Source organism: Triticum urartu, chromosome 2 (assembly GCF_003073215.2).
Source record: "Triticum urartu cultivar G1812 chromosome 2, Tu2.1, whole genome shotgun sequence".
Lineage (NCBI taxonomy): Eukaryota > Viridiplantae > Streptophyta > Magnoliopsida > Poales > Poaceae > Triticum > Triticum urartu.
The window spans coordinates 265,829,929-265,846,212 of NC_053023.1; positions in this window are offsets into that span (position 1 = coordinate 265,829,929).

Sequence of the window (16,284 nt, forward strand, 5' to 3'; positions counted from 1 at the left end):
ATTGACTACGATGCATATTATGAGGATTGTAATTATCATTGAATTTCATAAGAGAATTTACCTCTAGCACCTTAGGTTGTGGTAGTGTATCAAGCCCATGTATTTCGTCAATAGGAGGTAAATTTTTAACATCTTCAGCTTTAATACTTGTTTCCTTCATAGATTTCTTTGCCTCTTGCATATCTTCCAGACTGAAATATAATATATCCCTCTTCTTTGGAGTGTGTTTAGGAGGTGGTTCAGGAATAGTCCAATCATCGTAATTTTTCAATATGTTATTCAATAATTCTTCAGCTTGACCAACAGTTCGTTCCCTAAAAACACAACCAGCACAACTATCTAGGAAGTCCCTAGAAGCATCGGTTAGTCCATTATAGAAGATATCAAGTATTTCATTTTTCTTAAGTGGATGATCAGGCAAAGCATGAAGTAATTGGCAAAGCCTCTCCCATGCTTGTGGGAGACTCTCTTCTTTGATTTGCACAAAGTTACATATTTCCTGTAAGGCAGCTTGTTTCTTATGAGCAGGAAAATATTTTTCAGAGAAGTAATAAATCATATCCTGGGGACTACGCACACAACCAGGAGCAAGAGTATTGTACCAAGCTTTAGCATCACCCTTTAATGAGAACGAAAATAATTTAAGAATAAAGTAATAGCGAGTTTTCTCATCATGAGTAAAATGGGTGGCTATATCATTCAACTTAGTAAGATGTGCCACAACAGTTTCAGTTTCATAACCATGGAAAGGATCGGATTCAACCAAAGTAATTAACTCTGGGTCGACAGAGAATTCATAATCTTTATCATCAATAAAGATAGGTGAAGTAGCAAACTTAGGATCACATTTCATTCTAGCATTCAGGGATTTCTCTTTATACTTGCATAATAATTTCTCTAGGTCATCTTTGTCTCTGCAAGCAAGAATATCTATAGTTGTTTCTTCACTCATAACATAACCTTCCGGTACCTTAGGCAGTTCATATCTAGGAAGGCTAGTTCTAGTAGGTATTTCAAGAGAATCAATTTCAAGCTCATCAACAGAATCAACAACATCATGTTGTATAACTCTAGCAATTTGTTTATCAAGAAATTCACCAAGTGGCACATCATCATTAAGCAAGGTACTATTATCATCACAAGCATTATCCATAGTAGAAGTAGCATCGTCAATAACTTGCGACATATCAGAACTAATAGAATGTGGTGGTGTTGCAAGTTTACTTATAACAAAAGGTGAATCTAAAGCAGAACTGGATGGCAGTTCCTTACCTCCCCTCGTCTTTGAGGGAAATATCTTAGTCTTAGCATCCTTCAGATTCTTCATAGTGATAATATGATAATAATCCCAAGTGTCTCGACAAATATAGCTATGCTCCCCGGCAACGCCGCCAGAAAAGGTCTTTATAACCCACAAGTATAGGGATCACAACAATTTTCGAGGGTAGAGTATTCAACCCAAATTTATAGATTCGATACAAGGGGAGCCAACGAATATTTGAAGGTATTAGGAGCTGAGTTATCAATTCAACCACACCTAGAGATTAATTATCTGCAACAAAGTGATCAGTAGCAAAGTAGTATGATAGTTTTGACAATAGTAGCAGCAGCAACGATAACGGTAACAGTGATAGCAATAATTTGGTAGCAAGTGTAACAGTGATGATAGCAGTAGTAACTTAGCAAGAACAATATAGGAAAAATTCGTAGGCATTGGATCGGTGACTTGTTGGATGATATTCATCATGAGACAGTTATAACCTAGGACGATACGGCACTAGCTCCATTTCATCGATATAATGTAGGCATGTATTCCGTAAATAGTCATATGTGCTTATGGAAAGAACTTGCATGGCATGTTTTGTCCTACCCTCCCATGGAAGCGGGGTCCATATTGGAAACTAAGGGATGTTGAGGCTTTGTTTTAATAGAGAACCGGAACAAAGCATTAACACATCGTGAATACATGAACTCTTCAAACCACGGTCATCACCGGGTGTGGGCCTAGCTATTGTCACTCCGGGGTTGCCGGATCATAACACGTAGTAGGTGATTATAGCTTGCAAGATCGGATCTAGAACATGGATATCATGGTGATAACATAAATGGTTCACATCTGAAATCATAGCACCCGGGCCCAAAGTGACAAGCATTAAGCATGGCAAAGTCATAACAACATCAATCTAAGAACATAATGGATACTAGGGATCAGCTCTAACAAAACTAGCTCGATTACATGATGAATCTCATCCAACTCCTCACCGACCAGCGAGCCTATGAAGGAATTACTCACTCACAGTGGGGAGCATCATGGAATTGGCGATGGAGAAGGGTTGGTGATGACGAAGAATGAAGAACCCCCCCCTCCCCGGCCCCCCAGACGTACTCCAGATCTGCCCTCTAGAGGAAGAACAAGGCTTGGCGGTGGCTCCGTCTCGTGGATCGTGATAATTCTTTCTCCCTGATTTTTTCTAGAAAAATAGGATTTTATAGCGTTGGTTTCAGGGTCTGCGAGGCCACGAGGTGGGGACAACTCACCTGGGCATGCCTGGTGAGGGGGGCGCGCCCTGGTGGGTTGTGCCCACCCAGGTGCCCCCCATCGGTAGGTCTTGGCTCCAGAAATTCTTATATATTATTTAAAAATTCCCTGCAAAATTCGTTCCATTTCGAGAACTTCTATTTCTGCACAAAAAACTACATCATGGTAGTTCTGCTAAAACAGCGTCAGTCCGGGGTTAGCTTCATTCAAATCATGCAAATTAGAGTACAAAACAAGAGGAAAAGCGTTTGGAAAAGTAGATACGTTGGAGACGTACCACGGCATCATCACGGTGGTCAGAGACACGAAGGACGCGGTCTGGGCCCTCAAGCTTGCCTACAGGGCTATGGCCGCCTGACGCCATGGAGACTCAGGAGGCCGCACTCGCAAAGAAAAAGCAGTTGTTCTCTCAGGACGGAGCCAAGACAAAGCAGGTGCCTGTCGATAGCGAGAACTCAGGCCCCACCTTCACCATAGGTGCCAACCTCCCCCCAGCCCAGGAGGAGGCATTGGTTGGCTTCCAGAGGGCCAACAAAGACGTACTCGCATGGGAAGCGTCTGACTTGGTTGGTATCCCGAGGGAGGTGATCGAGCACCACTTGATGGTATGCCCCGGTGCGTGACCGATGAAGCAAAAGGCGCGGTGTCGGGCACAAGAGAAGCAAGCATTCATCATCCAAGAGATCCACAAGCTGCAAGAGGCTAGTGTCATTTTGGAAGTGCGGCACCCGGATTTGTTAGCGAACCCAGTGATCGTCCCCAAGAAAGGGGGAAGGAGCGCATGTGCGTCGACTTCACGAGCCTCAACAAAGCTTCCCCTCAGGACCCTTTCCCGCTCCCGCGCATTGACCAGATCATGGATTCCACTACCGAGTGCGATCTGCTATGCTTTTTGGATGCTTTCTCCGGATATCATCAAATCAAGATTGTGGTAGAGGACGTCGAGAGAGCAACCTTCATCTCCCCATGCAGCATGTATTGCTTCACCTGCATGCCCTTCGGGCTGCGAAACGTTGGTGCAACCTTCCAGCGGCTGATGCACATTGTGCTTGGGCCACAGCAGGAGAGAAATATGGATGCATACATCAACGACATCGTGTTCAAGACACGGGAGGCAAGTGATATGTCACCAACGTATCTATATTTTGTGATTGTTCCATGCTATTATATTATTCATCTTGGATGTTTTATAAGCATTGAGATCCTATTTTATATTATTTTTTGGACTAACCTATTAACCTAGAGACTAGTGCCAGTTTCTATTTTTTTCCTTGTTTTTCAGTTTTGCAAAAAAGGAATATCAATCAGAGTCTAAATGAACTAAAAATTTACGGTGATTTTTTATGGACCAGAAGAAGCCCCCTAAGAACAAGAGTCGGTCCAGAAGTGTCCCGAGTCAACGACAAGGGTGGAGGGCGCGCCCCTACCTTGTGACTGCCTTGTGGACCCCCCTGACGTGAAACCGACGGAAAAAATTCCTATAAATCCATAAACCTCCAGAAATAAACTTAGATCGGGAGTTCCGCCGCCGCAAGCCTCTATTGCCACGATAAACCAATCGGGAGCCGTTTCCGGGACCCTGCCAGAGGGGGAAACCATCACCGGAGGACATCTTCATCATCCCGGCGCTCTCCATGACGACGAGGGAGTAGTTCACCCTCGGCACTAAGGGTATATAAGTACCAATAGCTATGTTTTGATCTCTCTCTCGTGTTCTTGATTTGGCACGATCTTGATGTACCACGAGCTTTGTTACTATAGTTGAATCATATGGTGTTTCTCCCCCTCTACCTTCTTGTGATTAAGTGAGTTTTACCTTTGAGGTTTCAATATTATCGGAATGAATACTATTTTGGATTTCAGAACACTTGATGTATGTCTTGTGTGGGATACTCATGGTGACAATGGGGTGTTCTATTGATTCACTTGATGTATCTTTTGGCACTGAATTCGCGGATTCCCGAGGTGACATTGGGGTAATCTATGCATAGGGGTTGATGCATATTTTCGTCCTTGTTTCTCTAGTAGGAATCTTGGCGCACTCTTCGAGGTTCTTTGTGTTGGATTGAATATAATGAATCTGAAGTTGTTTGATGCATATTGTATAGTTTACCCACGAATACTTGTGGTGACATTGGAGTATCTAGGTGACATTAGGGTTGATTGATGTGTGTCATATGGTGTTATTTTACTATGAACTCTAGGGCTGTTTGTGACACTTATAGGAATGGCCCAATGGATTGATCGGAAATAATAACTTTGAGGTGGTTTCGTACCCTACAAGAAATTTCATCTTATGTTCTCCACGATAGGAACTTTGGAGTGACTTTTGTCACACGTTGAGAGTTTACCTTATGATTTAATTATGTTATCATTGTTGAGAGAACATGCACTAGTGAACGTATGAACCCTAGGCCTTGTTTCCAAGAATTGCAATACAGTTTTGCTCACTTTTGTTACTAGTTACCTTGCTGTTTTATATTGTCACATTACATAACCTATATCTACCATCCATATTACACTTGTATCACCGTCTCTTCGCCGAACTGGTGCACCTATACAATTTACCATTGTATTGGGTGTGTTGGGACACAAGAGACTCTTAGTTACTTGGTTGCAGGGTTGTTTGAGAGAGACCATCTTCATCCTACGCCCCCCATAGATTGATAAACCCTAGGTCATCCACTTTAGGGAAAATTGCTACTATCCTACAAAACACTACTCTTGGAGGCCCAACACGAGTCTACAACAAGAAGGTTGCGTAGTAGACATCAACCTCTTTTTCTAGCGCCGTTGCCGGGGTGGTTAGTGCTTGAAGGTATATCTTTATCTCTTGCAATTAAATCTGTTAGTTTCTTGTTTTATCACTAGTTTAGTCCGTAAAAGAAAACTACAAAAAAATGGAATTGAGGTTGCCTCATATGCTTCATCTTTTTAATGAATATCGTGAAAATGATGGAAAGGAAAATTGTGCTCAAGTGTTAGAAGAAGAAGTCTATAGAATGTTTGGCACTAAATTTTTGAATGATGAGCATGATTGCTATGTTGTTAGTATGAATTCTTTGAATATCCATGATGCTAATGATATGCAAAGCCAAAATCTTGCGGATGCTATGTTTGATGAAGATGATATTTTTTGTCCCCCATGTTTTGATGAGAAAATTTATTGTTATGATAGCATGCCTTCTATTTATGATGATTATATTGATGAAAGTGGGTTTGGAAGAGTGTCAACTCTAGGTAATAATGATCCCACTATTTTGGAGGGTGTTGAATCTTTTCACAATATTGATGAAAGTGGATTTGGAGAGGTCATGACTTTATTTTGTGATGAATACATTATTTTGGAAGAGGTTCCAATTGATTATGAGAACAAAGTTGCTATATATGATGATTATTGTGATGACATATATGCTATAAAGAATAATGATAACCATGAAACTTGTCATCAAGATTTTAATTTTTGATTGGATTATGCCTCACATGATAGTTATGTTGTTGAGTTTGCTCCCACTATCCTGAATGAGAAGAATTTTCCCTATGTGGAGAGTAGTGAAATTTCTATGCTTGTGCATCATGAAAATAATGCTTTATGTGATGGTTATATTTTTGTATTAATTCATGATGCTACTGTAAATTATTATGAGGGAGGAATATATGCTTGTATGAGTTTCAATAATATCAAGTTTCTCTCAATGTGTTTAAAGTTTTGAAGTCATGCTTGTTTTGCCTTCCTATGCTAGTTGATTCTTGTTCCCATAAATTGTTGGCTCACAAAATCCCTATGCATAGTAAGTGGGTTAGACTTAAATGAGCTAGTCATATGCTTCATGATGCTCCCGTTATGTTTCAACTCTTATCCTTTAAGTGAGCATCATTGACATCATCATGCCTAGCTAAAAAGGCATTCAAGTAAAGCACTTGTTGGGAGACAACCCATTGTTTAACATTACTATTTTTGTGTGTTCACATGATTATGCTACTGTACCAATTATGTTTTATAGCTTTTGTTTCAATAAAGTGCCAAGTAAGACCTTTGGGATGGTCTATGGTGATAGTTTATTTGATCTTGCTAAAAAACAGAAACTTTTGTGTCAAGTAAAACAATTTTGAAAAATCACAGAAGCATGCTTTTGATCTGAATTTTGTACACAAGTTTGATATACAAATTTCCCAAGTTTTCCTAATTTTTCAGAAGTTTTGTAGTTACAGAAGTATGGAAAGTTTCCAGATTACTATAGACTGTTTTGTTTTTGAAAAATTCTGTTTTCTATGTGTTGTTCGCTTATTTTGATGAAACTATGAGTAGTATCGGAGGGTATCAACCATGGAGAAGTGGGAATACAATAGATATTACACCAATTTAAATAAAGAATGTGTCACAACAGTACCATAAGTGGTGATTTATTTTCTTACTAACGGATCTCATGAGATTTTCTGTTGAGTTTTGTTTGTGAAGTTTTCAAGTATTAGGTAAGGATTTGATGGACTATGGAATAAGGAGTGGCAAGAGCCTAACCTTGGGGATGCCCAAGCTTCCCCAAGGTAATATTCATGGACAAACAAGAGCCTAAGCTTGGGGATGGCCCAGAAGGCATCCCCTCTTTCGTCTTCGTCTATCGGTAAATTTTCTTGAGGCTATATTTTTATTCACCACATGATATGTGTTTTGCTTGGAGAATCTTGTATGATATGAGTCTTTGCTTTTTAGTTTGCCACAATCATCCCTGCTATACACACCTTTTGAGAGGGACACACATGAATCGTAATTTATTAGAATACTCTATGTGCTTCACTTATATCTTTTGAGCAAGGCAATTTTGCTCTACTGCTTCACATATATATTTTTAGAGCACGACAGTGGTTTTATTTCATAGAAATTGTTGAACTAGCATGCTTCACTTATATTATTTCGAGAGTCTTTTTCAATAGCATGGTATTTGATTTGGTTATGAATTTAGTCCTAAAATGTTAGACATCCAAGAGGGATATAACAAAAACTTACATATAAAGTGCATCGAATACTGTGAAAATTTTGATTCCTTATGATTGTTTTGAGATATGAGGATGGTGATATTAGATTCATGCCAGTGAGTAATTGTGGATTGTAGAAATACTTGCGTTAAAGTTTATGTTTCTCATACCATGCACATATGGTGAACCGTTATGTGATGAAGTCGAAGCATGAATTATTTATTGATTGTCTTCCTTATGAGTGGCGGTCGGGGGCGAGCGATCGTCTTTTCCTACCAATATATCCCCCTAGGAGCACGCACGTACTACTTTGTTTCGATGACTAATATATTTTTGGAATAAGTATGTGAGTTCTTTATGACTAATGTTGAGTCCAAGGATTATACGCACTCTCACCCTTACACTATTGCTAGCCTCTCTAGTACCGCGCAAATTTCGCCGGTGCCATACACCCACCTATTACCTTCCTCAAAACAGCCACCATACCTACGTATTATGGCATTTCCATAGCCATTCTGAGATATATTTCCATGCAAGTTCCACCATTCCGTTTATTATGACACATTTCATCATTGTCATATTGCTTTGCATGATCATGTAGTTGACATCGTATTTGTGGCGAAGCCACCTTTCATCATTTTTTTATACGTGTCACTCTTGATTCACTGCACATCCCGGTACACCGCCGGAGGCATTCATATAGAGTCATATTTTGTTCTAATTATTGAGTTGTAATTTTTTGAGTTGTAAGTAAATAAAAGTGTGATGATCATTATTATTAGAGCATTTTCCCATGTGAGGAAAGGATGATGGAGACTATGATTCCCCCACAAGTCGGGATGAGCCTCCGGACGAAAAAAGAGAGAAAAAAGAGGCCAAAGAAGCCCACATAAAAAATGAGAGAAAAGAGAGAAGGGGCAATGTTACTACACTTTTTCCACACTTGTGCTTCAAAGTAGCACCATGATCTTCATGATAGGGAGTCTCCTATGTCGTCACTTTCATATACTAGTGGGAATTTTTCATTATAAAATTTTGCTTGTATATTCCAACGATGGGCTTCCTCAAATTGCTCTAGGTCTTTGTGAGCAAGCAACTTGGATGCACACCCACTTAGTTTCTTTTTGAGCTTTCATACACTCATAGCTCTAGTGCATCTGTTGCATGGCAATTCCTACTCACTCACATTGATATCTATTGATGGGCATTTCCATGGCCCGTTGATACGCATAGTTGATGTGAGACTATCTCCTTCTTTTTGTCTTCTCCACAACCACAATGTTATATTCCACCTATTGTGCAATGTCCATGGCTCAAGCTCATGTATTGCATGAAAGTTGAAAAGGTTTGAGAACATTAAAAGTATGAAAATGGAGCATAGCCAGACTATATGATTTTTTAGGGATAACTTTCTTTGGCCATGTTATTTTGAGAAGACATGATTGCCTTATTAGTATGCTTGAAGTATTATTGTTTTGTGTCAATATTAAAATTCTTTTTGAATCTTATGGATCTGAATATTCATGCAACAATAAATAAAATTACATGGATAAATATGTAGGTAGCATTCCACATCAAAACTTCTGTTTTTTTATCATTTACCTACTCGAGGACGAGCAGGAATTAAGCTTGGGGATGCTTCATACGTCTCCAATGTATATATAATTTTTGATTGTTCCATGCTATTATATTATTCATCTTGGATGTTTTATATGCTATTTTATATTAATTTTTAGACTAACCTATTAACCTAGAGCCCAGTGCCAATTTTAGTTTTTTTTCCTTGTTTTTGAGTTTTGCAGAAAAGGAATATCAAACGGAGTCCAAATGAGATGAAATTTTACTGTGATTTTTAATTGACCTGAAGAAGCCCCCGAAGCACAAGAGTTGTGCTAGAAGAGTCCCAAGTCAACGACAAGGGTGCACTACAAGAAAAAGACACATCCATGACATTTTGGGCCGAATGAATTTTTTTCTGTCATACATATGACACTTCTATGACGATAATTGTGACAAAACCAGGTAACATCATAGAAGTGGTGGGCTCCTACTTCTATGACAAAAAATCATGACAAAAAATGGGCTTTTCGTCTTGGTGGGCTGGAGACGCAGCTGCATGACATTCTTTGGGCCGTCCATGACGGAAAAAAACCGTGGTAGAAGCGAGGGGGAGGAAAATTTTGGGGAGTTCCCGGTTACGGTGGGAGGTTGGGGGCTGAGCGATGCGCATTTCTCTCATACACGTACGCGCGTGTGTGCGAGGCGTTGACTCTAACTGAACCCGAGCGAGGCGTTGGGCTCTAACTGAACCCGAGCGATTGCACTGCAGGCTACGCGTTATTGAACCCGAGCGATCGATCGATGGTTGTTAACTGAACCCGATCGAGCGATTCCTTCGCTACTGCTGCTAACTGAAGCCAATCGATGCTGCCTCTGGATAAACAGTGAGCGTTGCGGGGGGGGGGGGGTTGGATGAACAGTTCCCGGTGGGGGTGGATGAACAGGACCCCGATCGATCGAGCCGGTTGGGGCTGGATGAATAGGACTCCGTGGAGGGCTGGATGAACAAGACCACCCCGTGGAGGGCAGGATGAACAGTAGACGGTGGAGGGCAGGATGAACAGTATCCCGTGGAGGGGTGGTTGAACGGGAGCCCGTGGAGAGGGCTCGTTGAACAGTAGCCGGTGGAGTAGCGCGCGCTGGAGGCTAGATGAACAGGGGCCCGTGGATGAACAATCGGAGGTGGAAGCTGGAGGAGGTCGACGGTGGATGAACAATAGCTCGTGGAGGCTGGAGGGGGTCGACGGTGGAGATGAACAGTATCCCATGGAGTCCCGTTTTGCGGTACGCCACACCCCTCCCGATGAACAGGACCCCCGTTTCGACCGTAGCGCTCCAACACAAGTCTGTTTCATCCGTTTTGCGGTACGCCACACCCCTCCCGATCAACAGGACCCCCGTTTCGACCGTAGGAGGTCCGTTTCCTCCATTTTGCAGTACGCCAGACCCCTCCCGATGAACAGGATCCTGTTTCGAACGTGGTCGGTTGAACACAAGGCCGTTTCCTCCATTCTACGGTACGCCAGGCCTCGTTTCCATCGCCTGTTCCGTCCAAGCCCTCCCGATGAACACGACGCATTATGTTGCCTCCCCATGAACACGACGACGACGCTATTTCTCCGTTCCGACCCAGCCATGTACACGAGCCCTGGCCGTACGTATGCGCGAGTAGGCATTCGAGACCCCGCCCGTATGTACACATACGTGGCCGTATTTTCTTTCTTGCACCCTGGCCGCCTCTACTATGACACGTGCGCGCCTCTACATCGACCAGTATATATGTACGTACATGTTCGCGACTAGAATGACAACGCTACATACGCTTCGACCAGGTGGGTCTCGACTGTCAGGCACTTCGTTGTGTGCGAAGATGTAGTTGGTGGGTCCCAGCAGTCAGGGGGGCGAAATACGGTGGCCCGTCCGGTGGGTCCCGCTGTCAGGTGGAGGAATAATTATTTTGCACGTAATAAGGAGGCACTTCCTTGCTGCGGCCGTGGACCCAACTGTCAGCCTCTCCATGTACAGTCCATGTCCGATGGAAGCCGTTCCTTTACCACGTTGACCATGCCGTGCCGAGAGCACCAGGGCGGTGGACGACGGCGAGGCCTAGGAAGGGGACGACGCGGAGCCGGGGACGATGCGGCAGTGGATGCCCACGCGTAGAGTACGAGGGTTCACTGGTTCGCTGTGGTGTGAGGCTGCCGTCATCGCAGAATAACAGGGGGTGCGGGTGAGTAGAGGGATGGCCTGGCTAGCGGTGGGAGTAGTAGGGGGTGGTGAGGCCTCCACCGCATCGCAGCCGGCCACGGGAGGCAGGAGCACGAGGCATGACCGGCGCTGGTTTGGGCGGCTAGAGCAAGAAGACCAGAGGTTGAAGAAGCACTACGCCCGTTGGATGGACATCGTACGGTCACTGGAGCTAGAATCGTGCATATTGACTAAGTTGACAAAGCCCTCCGTCCCCGTCTACTTAGTAGGGCCACAAGTCAGCCTCCCACCAAGGTGGGTCCCAGCTAGCAGGGGGTATTCATTTTTTTGAGCGTAATAAGGAGGCACTTCCTTGCATGCGAAGATATAGCTGGTGGGTCCGAGCTGACAGCGGCGGTAACGTTTTTTTCGCGAAATACAGAGGCCCTTTCGGTGGGTCCCCGATGTCAGGTGGAGGAGTCATTATTTTGCGCATAATAAGGAGGAATTTCCTTGCGTGCAGCCGTGGACCCAGTTGTCGGCCTCTCCACGTAAAGTCCACTTCAGATGCATGTCGGTCGTCGACCACGTTGACCAGGCCACGTCGAGAGCACCAGGACGATGGACGACGGCGAGGCCTAGGAAGGGAACAACACGGAGGCAGGGAAGACTCGGCAGTTGTTTCCCACGCAGAGGGGAGTACGACTGTACGAGGGTTTACTGGTAAGTCTGCCGTCGCCGGATAATAACAGCAGGTGTGGATGAGTAGAGGGATGGCTAGGCCAGCGATGGGAGTACGGTGGGGCGGTGAGGCCTGCGCGGCAGCAGAGCCGGCCGCGGGGAGGAGGGATCAGGCAGTCCTGCCGGCGTCTGTTTGAGCGGCTCGAGCAGGAAGAGCAGAGATTGAAGAAGCACGACGGCCGTTGGATGGCCATCCAACAGTCACTGCTTGTGCGTCAACCTTTTTTTAGGAAAGCCTCAAATCTGTGGAAAACAACATACAACCCATCTGCCATTATTTCTAATATTTTACAACCCCTTTGCTAATTATTAAGGTTTTTTTGGAGCCCATATTCTTTTTGTTAGCATTACAACCCATATTGTGGCCACGGTTAAAAAATTATACGAAATTTTGCATATTTCAGTGCGGTCAGAACTGTTTTTAATCCCGAAATTTCGACTCACATTCAAACTGATTTTAAAAATAAATGTATATCAATATAAAATCCAACAAATTCTCCACGCATAAAAATTAATGTAATTTCAAATCTCGAAATGAAGAAAAGATATTTGAAACTAATTGCCGGTTTGATGTGTTTTAAAAATGTACAACCCATTTCTCATTACTGATGGGCCATTTTCTCCGCCAACCGAATGAAAGCTCTCGTCGTCTTGAAAGATTTGCATCCCAACAGGCCTGACAAAGCGACTTACTTAGCAAATCACAAAAAAACTGGGCTGTGGCCGTGGACCCAGCTGTCAGCCTCTCCATGTACAGTACTCTTCCGATGGAATGTCGTTGACCACGTTGACCACGACGCGCCGAGAGCACCAAGGTGGTGGACAACGGCGAGGCCTAGGAAGGGGACGACGCGGATCCGGGGAAGACGCGGCAGTGGATGCCCACGCGGAGAGGAGTACGAGGGTTCACTGGTTCGGCTGCGGTGTGAGGCTGCCGTCGCCGCAGGGCCTGGCTAGCGGTGGGAGTAGTAGGGGGCGATGAGGCCTCATCGGCAGCACAGCCGGCCACTGGAGGCAGGAGCAGGCGGTCTCCTCGGCGCTGGTTTGGGCGGCTGGTGCAAGAAGAGCAGCGATTGAAGAAGCAGCAAGACCGTTCGATTCAAATCCAATGGTTACTGCTGCTAGAATCGTTTGTTGACTAAGTTGACAAGCCCTGCGTACGCGTCAACTTAGTAAGCCCACAGGTCAGCCTCCCAACCGGTGCACCCCAGATGTCAGTGGGAGGAATCATTTTTTTGCGTAATAAGGAGGCAGTTGATTACGTGCGGCCAGGCCAGCAGAGGGAGTAGGGTGGGCCGGGGAAGCCTACGCGGCATCACAGCGGGCCACAAGAGGAGGGAGCAGGCAGTCCCGCTGGTGCTAGTTTAGGCGGCTGGAGTAGGAAGATCAGAGATTGAAGAAGCACGTCGGCCGTTGGATGGACATCCAACACTAACTGCTGCTAGAATCGTGTGTTCACTGACAAAGCCTTGCGTAAACAAGTCAACCTCGAAATCTGTGGCGTGTACAACCCATTTTCTATTATTTTTATAACTTTTACTCATTTTCTAATTCATATGGAATTTATTGCAGCCCGTTTTCCATTTTTAGAATTGCTGGCCATTTTCTGTTCAGTACTAGGGTCAAAAAATTAACTAAATATGTGGGAAATTTGGAAAATTCGCAAATTTTTGCTGGGGAACGAAATATTCTTAATCCAAAAATTAATAGCCATACTAAAACAAATTTAAAAATAAATTACTACTATGTCATGTTAAATCCAATGAAATACGTATAAGATATGAGTGAAGAACAAAAACAAAAAAAAGAAACTTATATCCCATTTGCTATAATTTTTTGGAATTTTCAACCCCTTTTGATATTACTTTTAACAGACATTGACCATACTCTTAAGCCAGGCCGGAATGCATCCCTCGTCGTCTTGAAAGATTTGCAGCCTAGTAATTTGGAGAAAACTAATAGGCCTAGCTTGGGTATTCTTCAAAAAGAAATACTGGGCTACCTATTTTCCCAAAGAACTGGTGCATGAGCATTTAGCTTTATTTATTTATTTCCTTATTTATGTTTAGGGGACCATGAGCATGTACCTGGGCCGGATTCATGTGAGAGCCTCCCTTCCAGTTAATTATGGGCTTCTCTATTGGGCCTTCATCAGTGGGCTGCATGTTATCAACAAGTGGAAAATGTGTTCCGAGTTTCAAAAAAAATGTGTTCCGTGCGATAAATAGTATGCGCTACGTACGGTACGGGGCACTAAAGCATCGAACCGTGCAACGACTTCAAAACCATTGTGTTTGTCGTTCTGACAACACATTTATTCAACCAACAGACGAAATATACTACTGATTGTACATTGAAAACAGCAGCAGCAGCAACCAGGGCTGGGGGTGCAACAGAAGCAGTAAGCAGGCCAGAAGAGTGAAGACGCAGCTCTCTCTTCCAAACCAAACATCAGCCATCATTACAAAAGGGCTACCAAAAAAGAACAAGTGTATGGATCAAACTAAATAAAGATCCTACTACACCAAGTGTAGACATCTAACTAACTGGCTCAGTTAGACGTTACTAATTTTTTTTTCGAAACGGAGGCAAAAGAATTGCCTCGTCGATTAATTAAGAAGAAGAGAATTTCCTGGTTAATCTACGGAAAACCGGGCTAAAACCGAAGATGTTACTATTTATTAAGCTGCAGTGGAGTCGCAGATGGAGAGGAGTGGGAAACTTCACTTGTTCGGGTGCGCGGCAGCACAGCCGCGGTGGTTAGAAGGGAAAACATAAATTGGACACGGCATTACTTTTATAAGAGACCTACGTTTTGTACCCCACAGTAGGCATACTAACAAGTTCACACACAAATACAACAGAAAAGGTAAACATTCATATCAAACTCAGGTTCACAGGACACGTTCATATCCATAGCCAACATTCACAATCAACAACTCAAAAGATTCGTATATACACAAGCTCAGCATATCTATGCATCCAAATGATTGATAGATCACACGACATTATTCATACATAATTTACAAAAAGATTCAGATATACGCATGTTCAGTATGTGTATGCATCCAAATGATTGAGATCACAGCCAATATGATCCATGGACGAAATTTAATTACCTAGGGTACAGACTGGTAAATGGTGTTCAATCGGAGGCACTTCTTGCTAAAATTAGTTCTTGTACGAGTAAACTTTCAAGTACATAAGAGGCAGCACAAACAATCTGAACTTTGCTTGTAGGTTTATCCTCAAATAGTGGCCTCGTGCCCAGGGAGGTTTGAGCAACTTGGCCACTACTTCCATCCAACCAGTTCACTGGGTCATCTTGGTCCTGTATCTTGCCAAAATTCTACATTGAAGACGAGAAAGGAGGCGGTTGAGAAAATGAACCTCCCAAATTTTTTGTGCAGTTCAACTGAAATGGAACATCCTTGGCGTGCAGACTGATTAAGTGCCAGATGAATATACGCGTCAACCAACTTGTCTAGAATCTTTAGACTCTATGCCATATAGTTCGCTACCATATGTGCCGATAACCAAAAGGCACAAGTTGGGACCAAAGACTGGACTGCGTTTTTCTGGGCTATGCACCAAGCAATATTTTTGGTGTTCACTTTCCTAACACTTGGAGTTTGACAATTGGTTGACGCCGGTTGATACTCGAATGAATATAGGAACTTCTTGTCAACATCGATGCTTGTCTGAGTGAACTTTAGAGTACAGAGCAGCAGCATAAGTACCTGTCCATCTGATCATTTTGTGCAGTTCTACTGAAATCACCCGATGTAATGATTTGGCTGCGAGTTCAGGCTCCAAATAACTCCTTTATGAAATCGGCAAACAGTAGAACAATACCAAATTACCAATACATATGACAGGCACAATAATCAGGATAAAGACCAGTACCAACCTGTGTGAGGTAGCATATCAATTACTATTTCCTTTGACTGGAAGCTGAGATAAGCCAAGCGACTGACAGCAAAGGAAGAAAGCATGCAGAGTTTAGCAACTGACAGGAAAGGATGAAAGCTGTCGAGGCAATGAAGCACCCAAAGTTTTTGTGTAGTTCCACCAAAATCGAGCATCCCTTTTGGCACATATATTGAGAGAGTGAGATTACTATAATAGTGGGACTAGTTTATGAAACATACACTGACAAATAGAAACACCCTCATTATCTTAATGGGTAAAGTTAGCAACATAGTAGTCTTGCTTAACGAGAGGTATTAGTTTATTTAATCAGTGCCAATTAGCTCAACTCAACACTCGAAGCATTGCCATTT